The following is a 15,790-nucleotide window of genomic DNA, read 5'->3' on the forward strand; positions in this document are numbered from 1 at the left end:
ACATGATGGATTCCTTCTTCCCAAGAGAATGAATATATGAAAACTTAAGGGAATTTAAAAATGTTTTAACAGTGTATTTTAAGGGTTTTTACTAAAAAAAATGGTAAATATGATATGTCAAAATGCATTCTACTGTCATGTATTACTAGTTAGAACAAATAGAAAAAAAACTGTAAAAATTTTTTAAAAAGTTGAAGGAGAATAAGGAAATTGTTAGGAAATATAAAGGAAGAGGAGGAAAAGCATACGTGGAGTAGGTGTGTATGTAAAATAAATACATTCTAATCATCCATGGCAACCAATAATGTTAACTATTACTAAACAAAAAGCAGAATAAATATGTTATTTTGCAACATGAACAAAAATGTCCAAAGAAACAGCTGAAAGTATTCAAAGCAGTTGCTTATGGAAAGTGGGAAAATTTGTCCAGGGGATTACCTAGGTTTTCTCTATGTCTTGCTTTACTATTAGAATTTTAAGATGAAGTACATTATTATTTTGATTAAAAAGTGAGCATAGTAATTAAATAATAGTTGTGCTATAAGACAAAAAAATAAATGTGTGGTGATGCATGTGTTAAATTAGAGACAACTTGAGCCATTCCACAGTGTATACATATTTTAAAACATCATGTTGTACATGAAATACATATATAATTTTTATTTCTCAAATCAATACAAAAATGTTCATAAATATTTATGAATATCAAGACTGAGAGGGAAGTATGAAAGAAGCTAGGGTAGTTTGGACGGTTTTCCCATACTTTTAAGATTGTATTTAGGATGGTATTAGACAAATTTCTCTCCCAGAATAAGAAACTAAACCAATCTGATCAAGGTGTGTCCTGCAGCATATTTGACCATAATATTGCCCAATGAACTTGCCAAAAGCCAAGATACCCTGAGCTCTCTCAGGGCCCATCCCTTTCAAAGATTATTCAGTTGAATGAGTATCTTCCATCTAGCAGTCAGATTTCAAATGTATGAAATTACTATACATTAAAATGCATGCAAACTATATGCAAAAATGAGTATGGAGTCGAATGTAAATTACATGCAAATATTATTCAGCCAAGCTTCTATAAAATTGTACATGTCAATAACAGTAAAGAATTTCAATTAATTCTATCATTTAAAATTCATGCATTTATTCCATCTTTTGCTTCTAGGATTTTTAATGCTTTAAGTGTCAATTTTGAAAAAAAAAACTATAAGCAGAAGGAATTAAACATGATTAAATGGAAAACAGTTTATTTCAACCTATGTTAGAGCACTGTTACCAATTATAGGCATGTTTAAGAAGCAAATCACTCTTTCAGAATACAATTTTTAAAAATCAACACAACATTTTTGTGAAGTTAAGTGAGGTCTAAGTGGTAGAATACAGATATTTGGGTATTTGTAAATATTTTTTAACACTTGTAATCATTAGGTTTTAAAAATTTACTAAAAATAGCTGAGAATCTCTTTGCTTGGAACAATGTAAGAAAAGAGATTCTGTCCATCAGTCTGGTCTGATTTGAGACAATGGATTCATTTAATGCATTTGCAGCACATTCTAAAATTGCTGAAAGTTGAAGAATTATTTCTATATCATCTTTTATTTCAGTCTCAAAATGATCTCATTTATTATTACTATCATTTTTTATTTCAAAGTTAGTACATGTAACAAAGGAATAGAGAGTTTATTTCCTTTAAGAACTGGTGGGAAGTGCTCACTCCTCTCTCAATTTTATTGATGAAGAAATATTTATAATAACTCTGTTAATGGTCCAAGGCAAATTGGAAATTTATTTGGAACGTGTCTGCTTGACTTTTAAATTTTTCCTAATTTAGTAGTACATCCATTTAGTAGAAGGACCCCTGTAGAAATTATTCAAGTTATACTATTATACTAAAAAAAGAATTGCTAAATAATGTATATAATAAGCTTTTACCTATAGTTTGTTCATGAATAGAAAAATTATGGAGAGATAGTCAGAAGGATTTTGTAAAAAATGAGTCATCTCTGGGTAATGGAGTAGGAATTATGAGTTTACTTTTCTTTGAAATTTCTATTCTTCTGTACTTCTATATTTCTATACATATATTACTATTAGGAATGATTTAAAAATATTTTCTTCAAGTGATGATTGACTAGAGGTTGGCAGTCATGATAGAGATATGAAATGCTTACAGGAAATGCTCTTAGTCCTTGAAGGAGAAGAGAGTCTTATACAGAAGATTTGGAAAAGAATGTAGTGAAAAATGAATGAATCAGGAGGCCAAGGAAGAACAAAAGGAAAAGTAAGGAAAGTGTACAGATAAAAAGGATGTGCTGTGGTTGATAGTGGTTAGAGTGTGGCTGAATCTACTTTCCTAGCCCAGTGTCCCAGGCATGTTAGATATGGTACCACCACCTTTGATTCTGTTTGAAAGACCATAAGAAAAAAGTGTACATGACAATGGCCTTAGTGTCTTTCAAAAAAATTCAGGTGTAAAAGAAGAATCTTCCTATTTCTCACATGGAAGAAACACTGGGGAGGCAGATGCTCATTCTAGGTCAAATCTGAACCCAACATGATCCCCTTGGTGTTGAGAAGCACTCACCCAATAACACACATCCCTCCTTCAGTCAGTACCACACTACCTGCTTCTACTAGTCCAGATCCACCAGACTTACTCTAAAGTAAAACAAGTGGGATAACCCTGAAAACAAAGGGCTGACTCTTGTTAGCCACTATTGCTACATACTCATTAGGGAGGTTCTAGTGATTAAAACTCTTGTGATAGAGACCTAAATCACCAGGCTGTGGACTTCAGTTTGTACATAATGGGTGTCCTTGAAAAAGAAATGATTGAAAATTTTTTAAATTTTCAAAAAATTAAATAATCCCTGCTCAGCAAAGGAAATGATTAAGAATGTGAAGAGAGAACCTACAGAATGGGAGATCTTTTCTGACTACTTTCTGACAGAATTAATATCTAGAATATATAAAGAACTCAAAAAGTTTAACACCAAAACAACAAATAACCCAACTGATAAATGGGCTAATGGATTAAACAGATCCTTTTCAAAAGAAAAAAATACGAATGGCCAGAAAATGTATGAAAAAAATGTTCAGCATCATTAGCACTTAAGGAAATGCAAATAATGACTACACTGAGATTTTATCTTATACCAATTAAAATGGTAGTCATCAAGAATTACAAACAACTGGGCCTGGAGTTGTAGCTCAGTGGTAAAGAACTTTTCTAGCACATGTGAGGCACTAGGTTCAATCTTTAGCACCACATAAAAATAAATAAATAAAATAAAGGTATTATGTCCATCTACAACTTCAAAAACTACAAACAATAATGAATGCTGGACAGAACGTGAAGGAAAAAGAACACTTTTACATTGTTGGTAGGACTGTAAATTAGCACAACCACTATGGAAATTGGTATAAAAGTTCCCCAAAAGACTAGGAATGAAACCACCATATGACCCAGGTGTACCACTTCTTGATATTTATCCTAAAGAATAAGTCATCACACTATAGTGATACATGCACACTCATGTTTATAGAACAGTTCACAACAGCCAAACTACGAAACCAGCGTAATTGTCCATCAATGGATGAATAGAAAAAGAAAATATTTTCATTCCAGCAGTCCTCTGAAAGACTCTAGTTCATACATTTCATTATTTTCTTGTTTTCTGTTCACTAAACAATCACTTTAGTGCATCACTGGGCTCCTCCATGGAGCAGAAGCTGCTTCAGTGCTGATCACCAGACTGCCAGTTCTGAAGAACGATTCTCCTCCTCACCTTGCATGACTACTCAGGAGCCTGTAACCCAGCCTTTCTCTCACTCTTTTCCAGACAACGCTATCCTCTTAGCTTTTTCTCCTCTCCTTGATTTCTTCATATGTCACAGACTATGTTTTCTTAGTAAGCAATAGGGTGAAAGTTCACAGTTGGTCTATGATCCAAAATCCATATTCTTTTGTTTGGATATTCACACAGGAGTGGAAGTACTCAATCCTGCTATGGAGTGCATGTTTCTGCCCTCCCCAAATTCCTGTTGCAATCCTAATTTTTAATATGATGGTGTTTGGGGGTAAGACATTTAAAAGGTAATTAGGATTAGATTAGGTTAGGAGGCTGGGCATTCATGATGAGATTAATTCCCTTATAAAAGAGGAAGACTTGTGAGGTCTCTCTATCTTCCCTTCACTCCTGACCATGTGAAGGCACAATAAGAAGCTGGCCATCTACAAGCCTGAAGAAGAGACCTCACCAAGAACTGAATCTGCTGCCACCTAGTTATTGGGCGATCCAGCCTTCAAAACTGTGAGAAATAAATGTTTGTTGTTAAACCTCCCAGGCTGTGGTATTCTGTTAAAGCAGTCTGAATTAACTAGAATAACTCCTTCAATGCACACTCACATTTTCTATATGGGAACAGGCTATTAGTTTCTATCCTTTCTATTGTTTAAAAGATTGGCCAACTTGGAATGCATACTATTATTGTTTCTAATACATAAACTTAATATAATTTTTAGATATACTTTTATACTCCTGCCTCAATTCTGTCTTATGCATCTAATTTCTTATTGACAAGTAGGAGCAATAATTTTAACAGCAGATTTTATTAACAGTGATGCTAAATTAATCTTTAACATATTTCTTCTTTCAACATGTTGTTATTGTTTGCATTTTATGTTAGAAGCAAATGCTTAAAAACTATTTAGATGTATCTTTATGCTCAATTTGCTTCTATGTTCAGAGATGAACTTTTATCTCATGGACCTTTTATCCATGTACGAGTCATTACCTTCATTTTATCTGAATATGTTGAAGTACATCTAGTAATTTTTGCAAGGAAGGCATGAGGGCTGTATGTTTTCTGATGCTCTTTTGTCATGGAAAGTCGCTTCCACGCACAAAATCTATTTGGCTTCATATAGAATATTTTGACTACAATCTTTACTTTGCAAAATTATGGAAACATTCCACAGTATTTTCTGACTTTAGTGCCTTATAAGAGAGATCAGAAAACAAAGTGAGTTTTCTTTTTTACCTGTCTAGGGATGATGGAAAATCCCTAGTATATTTTTTTCTGCTATTTTAACTTAAGCACTTTGATAATTTTCTACAAATACATACAATTTCTCTAAGAGATCCTCTGTATTGTTTAATCTTTTGTATATTAGGAAATCCTAATTGCAAAGAAAGGGTAATGATATTTAATAAGGGAAGGGAGGAAGTCTTCATAGTGAAGGGGAACTTAAGAAGTATGTAAGAGAATGGGTAGGATTTAAATACATAGGGGCCATTTCAGGTAGGGGAAACTTTGTATGTATGACTAGAAGAATTCCTCATCCTGGTTCATGTATGCTTCAATGAATGAATTATTGCTCTTGAATACAGGAAGTAAAAGACTGAATGAATAATTAATAACCATTTTAAACACTTGAGATCATATTTAAAAGGTGGTAGAAGTGGTTTCAACTTACACTGGGACAGGTAGAAGGATACTCCCTGTAATAGAAGAGATAACGCATTAGGAAAAAATTCTGATGGTTTGGAAAAATTGTCAGTAAATATAAATATTTCAGCATCCCCCTCTACTTAAAAATTTAAGGCATGGTTAAATTCTCCTTTTCTAGTCTAATTTATATACCAGAAGATCATGGGGTAAATAATCTCTAAATTCTTTCTTGTCCACATAGGTCAAATGAAACTTGGGTCAAAGATAAATGGCACTTCAGCCAATAGTGCTTTCAGATCTAGTCAATATGCATTTTTGTCTAAGATGCTGTGTCCCAGAGGACTTCACTTTGACTTCACCATTTCTCTAACTGTATTCTCTTATGGGTGGTAGAGGAGAAGTTAGAGTTATTCCCAAAGTAGAAAGGATTCTGTGCATCACTGCTGCTTTAAAGATGAAGGAGTTCACCTGGCAAAGGATACACATGGCCTCTGGGAGTTGAGAGGTACCCAGAAGACAATCACTATGAACCCAAGGTCTGCAGTTCTGTCTATGCAAGGAAAATAGTTCTGCCAACAGCCTGAATGTGTGTGATAGCCAACTCTTCCCCAGAAGCTCCAGATAAAAGCCCAGCCTGGCTCTCATCTTGATTTCAACCTTGTGGACCCTAAGGAGAAAATCCAGTTTTACTTATAAGTTTTCTTACTTAAAGAATAATGATTGAATAAATGGGTGTTGATTTAAGGCACCATTTGTGATCATAGAAAACTAATATAAATACAGTGGTTTCACTGAAAGAAGGGAGTTGGTCCTCTCCTACTGTCTCTGCTCCTGTCTCTTGATTTCTTTTTTGGCTGCATGAGTCACTTTTAGGCCCCCATAGGCTTAAACTCCCCCATTAAATCCACAGATTCCCCTCCCTGTGAGCAGCTGGATGGTATCACTTCCCAGGGCTTCACCAGGTTTCCCACTGGCACACCAGCTCCTTCCATTGTGAAGAGAGCCAACTATCAGGTCCTCTAGCCTCAGTGGTTTTGTCTCCATCGCTGAACTCACAAGACAAAAACAAGCTAAATTATTGCCTCTTCTTTTTCCTCCTCTCTGACTTCTCATTTCTCAGTCTGTTTCCCCAACTAGATTCTGACAAAAGTTATTTGCAGCATTCCCATCTGCTCCATGAGTGACAGGAGACTGGTGTCAAGTGAGAAAATGAAATGTAAATTTTATTAAACACCCCCTCTCATCTCTGCGTATCAATCCAGATTCCAGCCGAACATAGCAAATCAAATCCTGTCTATGCTGGGCCTCAGGGCACACGGAAAATCATTTCTCCTTAATACCATTCCCTTCTAGTAAAATATTTTCCTGTTTAGTAAATGAAAATTTTAAATGCAAACCCTGTATTAATCCTGGTGAAAAGTATATCTTCAAAATGAACATTTGAAGGAGGGAGCAGAAAAGAGAAGAGGAAAGATTTGGGGGCAAAGGAGAGAGAAAAGGGAATGGGAAGTGGAATTGTATTTAGCTGTGTCTTGTGCAGTCTTGTCTGGTAGCTGTGCAGGGATGCATATCCATAGAACAAATGGTAACAGTTTTTGAAAGCTGGAACATTAGGACATTTATCCACATGCTGTCCTGACTCAGAAATAATAAAGATCTTAAATCTGATACACTGACTCGAAATAGTATTAGAAATAGAAATGCTTCATTTTAGATGTACATGTACAATTGTTGACTTGTTTGTGGTTTGACAGGTGGTGTCTGTGCATAGAGAAAGATCTAAATTTGGGGCTTTAAAACACGATTAACTTCAAAGAAAGCAGCACATTTTAATTGCACATTGATTTAAAAATAAAATTTAACCAAAAATTAAGTTAAGCATTTAAAATACCAGTATAATTTAAAACACACACTCTATTTACCCATGTTTCACTATATTAATTTAAATTAAAATCTAAATGAATACTACTGTTTGTTTGAAAAGAAAGTAATTTAATCTATTTTATTTGGGAAAATTTGAAATATTATTAAAAATAGTCACTTCAAAGATATTTTGCTAGAAATATGAAGATAATATGGACGCTTCCATTAAGTTAAAATTTAGCAGTGTGTTTTATTTGTTATTGAGATGCATTACATTGGAGTTCATTTTGAAATAATTATAAAAGCATGAGATATAATTTACTCCAATTCAGTCCCCAGTACCTCCTCTTTTCTTCCCCTCACCCCTGGTCCTGTTCCATTTCCTCTAGCGATCTTTCTTCTATTTATTTGTATGTTTTTAATTAGTGCACTATGTATATACATAAAGGTGAAATTTAGTTGGTTTATTCATATATGTTCATAGGAAACTTCAATTAGATGCATTCCAAAGTTTTTCCCTTTTCCCATGCTTCCTTCTTTCCCCTCATTACACTTCCTTTACTGCACTGATCTCTCTTCTATTTCATGGAATTCCTACCCCCTCCCCATTTTCTTTTGTCTTTTTCTTCCCCTTACTTTTGTCTAGCTTTGTCATATGAGAGAAAACATTTGACCCTTGATTTTCTGAGTCTGGCTTATTTCATTTAGCATGATGTTCTTTTGTTCCATCATTCACCAGCAAATGCCATAATTTCATTCTTCTTTATGGTTGAATTTGTACATAAAGTACATTTTCTTTATCCATTTATCATTGACAGGCACCTTAGGCTAGTTCCATAGCTTGTTTTTTGTGACTTGATGTGACTGCATCCATATACCCTATAGTATCCTGATTTTACATCTTTGAGATATACACTCAGGAGTCGGATAGCTGGGTCATATGGTGGTTCCATTCCTAGTTTTTTGAGAAATCTCCATACTGCTTTCCAGAGTGGTTGCAATAATTTTTACTCCTATCAACAATGTATGAGTGTACATTTTCCCCCACATCCTCATCAACATTTATTATTGTTTGTATTCTTGATAATTGACATTCTGAGTGGAGTGAGATGAAATCTCAATGCAGTATTAATATTTTTAGTCGATGGACACAATACCTAGGTGAGTGCTCTATCACTGAGCCACAACCCCAGTCCCTCAATGTAGTTTTGATTTGCTTTTCCCAGATTGCTAGAGATGTTGAATATTTTTTCATGTTTTCTATTACTATTCGTATTGCTTTTTTTGAGAAGAATCTCTAGTTCTTTTGCCCGTTTATTAATTGACCTTTTTTTTGGTGTTAAGTTTTTGAGTTCTTTATATATTTTGGATACTTCTCCCTTATCCAAAAGGCAGGTGGTAAAGATATTTTCCCATTCTGTAGGATGCATTTTTATACTCTTAATGGTTTTCTTAATTGTGTAGAAGTATTTTAATTTGATGCAATAGAAGTTATTGATTTTTGGTTTTATTTCTTGCATTTTAGGATAGGGGTCTTGTTGGAAAGCAAGTTGGTACCTGTGTCAGTATGTTGGTGTTGAGTATATATTATCTTCTAGTAGTTGCTGAGTTTCTGGTCTAATTTCTAGATCTTTGTTCCACTTTGAGTTGGCTTTTGTACAGAATGAGAGATAGGGATCAAGTTTCATTCTTTCACATATAGATATCCACTTTTCTCAGTATCATTTGTTAGAGTCTGTCTTTTCTCCAGTGTATGTTTTTGGCAACTTTGTTGAATATTAGACGACTGTATCTATGTGAATTTATCTCTGTGTCCTTTATTCTATTCCACTGGTCTTCATGTGTGCTTTTTTTCTTAATAGCATGATGTTTTTGTTACTATAGCTCTATAGTATTACTCTAGATTGAGTAATTTGAGATTGTGATGCCTCCAAAATTGCTCTTCTTGCTCAGGACTGCTTTGTCTCTTCTGGGTCTCTTATTTGTCCAAATGAATTTTAGCACAATTTTTCTAGTTCTTAGCAGTTATTTTTCAAGAGGAAGCACTTTTGCATAATTAAAATATTAAACAAACCATCATAGGTTATCAATAGGAATTTTAACATTCAAATTATGCAACATCCATGTGAGAAAGTCTGAGCATATTTCATTTACCGTATTATTCCCCTTAAGTCTATTTTTCATTTCTGCATTAAGCATCTCCCTCTTTTATTTATTGATTTTAATTAATGCAAAATACTTCTACATATGTATGGGTAAAATGTGTTAATTTGATCCATGTCTACAATGTGCAATGATCAAATTAGTAGTTCCCTCTTCTTAAACATTTATTACTTCTTTGTGTTGAGAATCCATAAATAGTTTTTCTAGTTCTTCATACAATATACAATATTTCATTGTGAACCATTGTCACCTTGCTGTACCGTAGAACCTTAGCCCTTACTCCTCTTACACACCTCTATTTTAGAACTCAATATAAAACTTCCCTTTACATCTCTTTTCTCCTTCTATTCCTAGCCCATAGTGACCACTATCTACATTCTAGTTTTCTAAACTCAATGATTTTAGCTTCTATGTATGAGTGAGAATATATGGTATTTTCTTTTCTACGCCTGGCTTATTTCACTTAACATAATGTCCTCTAGTTCCATCCATGTTGTTACAAATGGCATGACTATTTTTTTAATATGACTAAAAATATCCCATTGTGTACCTGTTGATGAACATCTTGAATTGACTCTATACCTTGTTTTGGCTATTGGGAATACTGCTGCAATGAACATGAGAGTGAGTTTATGAATGGATTTATCTCTTTGATATGCTGACTTAATTTTCTGTGGATATATGAATCATAAGTACTTACATTTTTAGATTTTTAAGGAAATCTCCATATTGTTTTTCTTAAAAACTGTACTAATTTACATTCGTTGAACAGTGTAGAAAAGTTCCTCTTTCTTCATCTCCTTGCCAGCATTTATTTTTTCTCTTTGGTTATAACCATTCTAGTTGGGCAAGATGATATCTTGTGTTCGATTTGCATATTCCTGATGATTAGTGATATTGAGTGTACTTTCACATTTTTTTGCCACTTGTATATCTACTTTAAAATAATATCTATGTAATTTGCCCATTATTAATTACATTATGATTTGTTTTGCAATTGAGTCTTTTGAGTTCCTTATTATGGATAGTAGTCCCTTATCAGATAAAAGTTTGCAAATGATTTCTCCAATTGTATAGGCTGACTCTTTGTTCTATTGATTATCTCCAATGCTGTTGTGAAAATTTTTAGTTAGACATAATAATGTTTGTCTATTTTTGCTTTTTTTCCTCTGTTCTTTTGCAATCTTTTCCAGAAAGGATCAATGCTTAACCTATTTTTAATTTGCTCATTCTAAGTGAATCAAAATATTTTTGAATTGACTTTTTCTGGGAGCACATTTGTATTTAGGCTACCTGTCCTGATTTACTGAGATTTGAAGGTTTACTAGCACACGGAATTTCCATAATTAAACTCAGAAAACCCCCAAAAGTTCTTGACAAATCAAGATGAGCTGGTCACTTTAATGTAGTAATTCCTTATACATTAATAAATAAATATTCTAGATAATATTCATGTTTTACTCACAACACCTACATCCCACAAGCATAATTCTAAGTTTTACAATGGCAGTATCTTTGCTTTGGGAGAATAAATGGAGGGAGAGACCTTGATCATGGGGCTAACATCATATGCACCAGTTCTCTCTAAGGAAAATTCCTTGCAGCTGCTCATGTTGCATATAAATTTATATACCATTGGTAGAACTTAGTCACAGGTGTGTACCTAGCTTCAAGAGAGCTGGAAAATCTAGTCTTTATTTTTGGTAGTCTTGTGCTTATTTGTGGACAAAGTAGATAATAGGGATTGGGGAAAATTTTGAGTCTATAATATATTGAGTGAACTTCTAGCTGTGCCTGGAAGAGCATAGTTACTTACTAGTTGTAACTAGTTGCAATGGACAGGAATGATTAAATCAATTTGGTCTATTCATATAATTAAAGATGTATTCATTAAAAATTATGCTTTCATATAATAGTGGTATTATTTTTAATAATAAGTCATACATGTAGCATGAAAATCAATAATGATATCACCTAAATTTGTGCATATTTATATCAGTTTTTTCCCTGTGGTCTTAAATCCTTTATTACTATTAAGCATCTCTGTACCCTTTCTAAATAAGTACTTTTATCTTGAAAATGGAGATTATACTATATAAAATGATAGTATTTGTGAAGGTAATAAGACACAGGTAAAATGGCCTGAGTGTGTGGCAGAAATAATTACTCACTGAATTTTTTCACTCAGTTTTAATCTCGAGACATTTACCAATGAGTTGGATATATCACAAAAATTTTAATCTATTTACATCAGGAACCATAATTATTACTTATTTCTTTATTGTATTATTTGGCTTTTCTTTTTTAAAATTCATCATCTTAGAGTCAATTATAACTTTGTTTCTTTTCTTCCCCTTACATTATATAAATTTATATACCAAATACTAAATTCTAAACTTCAGTCTATATCTTTCTGGTTCTTATTTATTTATCCTGTCATGAACTTGTTCAGGATGTCTATTTTATACAACTCTAAACTTTCAATATTCATTCCTTTGCATTGACTTGTCATGTGTTGGAGTTTGTGTTTGTTCAATCTGGTTTCCTACTTTCTTAAAAAATAATTTTTTTATTTCTTTTAATTAGTTATACATGACAGTAGAATACATTTTGATACAGGTATATAATGGGAGGCTGAGGAAAAATAGAGTTACTTTAGGTAGAGGTGAGTGAAGGGAAGGGAGGGAAGGGGCAGAGGGGCAGGAAGGACAGTAGAATTAATCAGACATTGTTACCCTATGTACATATATAACTATACAACTGGTGGGATTCTACATCATGTAAAACCAGAAGAATGAGGAAGCACACTGCATTATAAATGGTGTATTTATATTCACTTTTATATTTGCTATTTGTACCAGTTGACAGGAGATACCCGAGAAAGATGGTATTATTTGCACCTTTCACATTTTGTTTTTGTATTATTCTGAATTTCAGCAATGTAACATGTTACCTTTAAATGAGATTTTTAAAAATTCAGTAAGTTCTGTTTAAGTGAGGATCAGAAACCCTAGCTTCTGCATTGAATAATATATCTCCTGATGTTAACTCTGGGAATGCTCACCTGTACAAGTTCCCTCATGCTGATGTGTTTCCCTCCTTCCATCTACCCTGTAGGCGAGTTAGCTGTGGGTATTGAGCACAGTCTTCACTCTTTACAAGACTTGGGGAGCATGCCAATCCTAAAAGGTCATGGAGCCCCTGATCCCTTGAGAATATTCCCCATTTCCTGTTTTCTTTCCTCTTCTTTGTCAACCTTGTCCAAAGTTAAGATGAACATGATCTGTTCATCAGAGTACGACAAAAGAATTTTATACTTGGGAGAACACTATTCTTATTCCTGCTCTCCCAACAGTTGCCTGGCCAGGAATGGATGGAAGAAGTACAAGTTAGTGTGCAGCCTGCAGAGGATGGAAGTATAATAAACGTGAGCACTGACTAGACCCAATATTAGTGATGGTGCTGGGAAGCTGTCCTGGCTTTGGGCTGCCCGAAGGCAGTGGTGATCCCCTGCTTGTCCTATCTGTCAGTCTATTTGATCTCCAAATGAATTGCTTTTGATAACAGCTATATAAATGCAGAACTGATCCGCTGGGCCTTCTTAAATGAGACTCCTCGCTTTCATCTCCCAGTCATTTCAAAAAGCAGATAGACTTGTTAGAGGTTTTAATGCAATGATTTATGTTTTATCTTGCTTGGTTTGAGGCAGCATTTATTTAGCACTAAATTCTTCCCAAGCTTCAATGTGAGAGGAAGAATGTTTGAACACACATTATTTAGGGTTTCCTTTTGAAAAAAAAAAATCAATAATACCTGTTTTCCTTTTTATTTTATTTAGGAAAGGCAAAAATCTTTATTTTAAGGAAGTAAGGAGGTAAAGGAAAAGCCACACCAAATAAAAAAACTTTCACAATCAGACTCTTGAAAAGGTTATTAGAAAAGGAGGAGGAATAGCAATTCTTAAATTCTATAAAGCAAGTCATTGAGGTCCTTCCATGCATAGGCTGCCAGAAAAGGAAATCACAATTTATTTAACTAAAACAAAGAAAAATAAGATTTCTTATGTTTTTATATGCAATTTGCATTATTTATAAGAAGCAATCTGTGGACAGACCGTTCCTTCATTTTCTAATGTTTCTACTTTCCCCTTCTTATTATATGAACAAAGAAATCCAGTCCCCATATATCTCTTTTTCTCTCTCTTCTCTCTCTTTCCCTGTCTTTATTTCTCTCTCTTTATGGTGCTGGGGAAGGATCCCAGGGTCTTTCACATGCTAGGCAAACATTACATCTCTGAGTTATGTCCCCAGCTTAGAAAACTCAGACAATCAAGCATCATTCATAATATGGATCTTTCAGATATTTTCTACTTTTGTATGAAACTTTGAGGTTTTGATGTTCTTCTTCTCAGATGCAACAAGAGGTCATAGTTAAGGAGCAAAGACAATCCCTTACAATTGAAGAATGAAATAGAGCTTGATTTCCATTTTATTAGAAATTTCTCTTACTTCATGAAATAATTGCTTTAAGAAACAATGCAAATTACATATATGTGTCTAATTCAGACCATGTAATTGAACTGGGACAACTTGCTATTTAAAATTATAATTATCAAATAAATTGTGATTTTCAAATAAAACAAACCTTCAGCTCAGATCTGAATTTTTCATTGATTGTATTTGGTGCACAAACAACCATTCTTACAGGAAATACCATGCCAATTTAGTTGAAAAAGTAAGATAGCCTACAAGGATGACCTCTTAAAATTGATGTATAGTAGAGAGAGAAATAGAAGCCACAGAGTAAAACATATCTGACATATTTATATCTAGGAGATGAAATTTGTTTTTTGAGAGGTGAGGAGTCTCAAAATTCATGTGTTGAAGCTAGCTGGAGATGGATGTATTCTATGCAATAGGAAAAACAGTTGTATCTTACATAAGACTTTTAATCTAAATTCTTTTTGAGTCAGAAGAAAAGATAAAAGAAGCTTTTAAAATGTTGGAACATGTGGTTAAAGTGCTCTATATTGTTGTCTCAGCATTGAGTGCAACAGGTTACAGTTGTTGGTGATAATTAGATTGCCCCAATGAAATTTTTTTCTTGTTACTATTTCTAAATGTTTATATAAATACTGAAAAACCTGGGTTCCTAAAACAGAATATACAAGATAAGAGAAAATTGACAAGTATATAGTTTTCTTAAAAATACCTCATTTCGGTAATTGTAAAAATATCAATAATAGGTTAAAACGATAAGAATATTTTCCAAAGAGAAGAATATGACAAATAGTTTGATCCCATTTTTCAGATGAATAAGCTAAGAGTTAACTAAAAGACAAATATCTTAGCCACAAAATGTTGTGGATTGGCTATGATGTGTTCTCAAAAGCTTCACTATTAGTGTGGGAAATGGATTGATGGGTTAATCATTTGAATGAATGACTGAGTGATAACTGTAAGCAGGTGGGTCATGACTGAAAGAAGTGGATTGCTGGGTGCATGGCTTGTGAATTATATAATTTGTTTCTGGCTCACATGCTCTCTTTTTCTCCTTCCCAGCTATCATGAAACAGCTTTCCTCCACCATGCCCTTCTGCCATCATGTCCTGTCCCACTTCGGGCCCATAATTATGGAGTTGGCCAACTACGGATTGAGGTATCTGGAACTGTGAAAGAAAATAAACTTTTCTTATGCTAAGTTGTTTGTGTCAGGTCTTTTGGCAACAGTGATGAAAAGCTGTCTAACACAGAAATTGGTACTAGAAAATGGAGTCATTGCTGTGATGAATGATCATGTGGTTCAGAAGGTTTGGGAAATGATTTGCAGGATGAATATGGAAAATATCGGAGATGCAGAATAGATAAAACTTAGAGTGCTATAAGGAAAGCTTGATGGGCAATTTTGGTGGGAATTTGGAAAGCCAGAATGCTGAAAGGAATGCAGACAGTAAAGACTATGTTCATGAGATTTCAGAGAGAAATGAGAACTCTATTTGTAATTGGAATAGAGCTGGCAAAGAACACATTTACATTTTGTCCATGTCCTGAGACTTTCAGTGAGACCAAATTTAAATGTGAAAGACTAATTATTATTATGGAGGAAATTTCAAGGCAGCATAGGATTCAGGTGATGGTATGGATATTGCTGGTATCTTTTAGCCAAGTTTACTGGGGCAGAAAGGAGAGAAGGATTTTAAAACCCTGAAGTTTAGTCAGAAAATATTCAGGTAAAAGAAGATATGATTGTTGAAGTGATTCTTCCACTAAAGAAAGAGTAAGTAATTTGCATACAGAAAATAGGAAA

General features: G+C 33.8%; 1 long non-coding RNA gene across 1 annotated transcript; it reads left to right on the forward strand.

The window, feature by feature from the left end:
* The first annotated feature begins 5,879 nt into the window (after positions 1-5,879).
* Positions 5,880-15,309, forward strand: LOC306666166. The gene is made up of 3 exons (XR_013765222.1): positions 5,880-5,994; positions 12,840-12,911; positions 15,046-15,309. It is a non-coding gene; the product is annotated as an uncharacterized lncRNA (long non-coding RNA).
* The last annotated feature ends 481 nt before the right edge of the window (positions 15,310-15,790 follow it).

Source organism: Sciurus vulgaris, assembly GCF_902686455.1.
Source record: "Sciurus vulgaris genome assembly, chromosome: 7".
NCBI classification, from domain to species: Eukaryota; Metazoa; Chordata; class Mammalia; order Rodentia; family Sciuridae; genus Sciurus; species Sciurus vulgaris.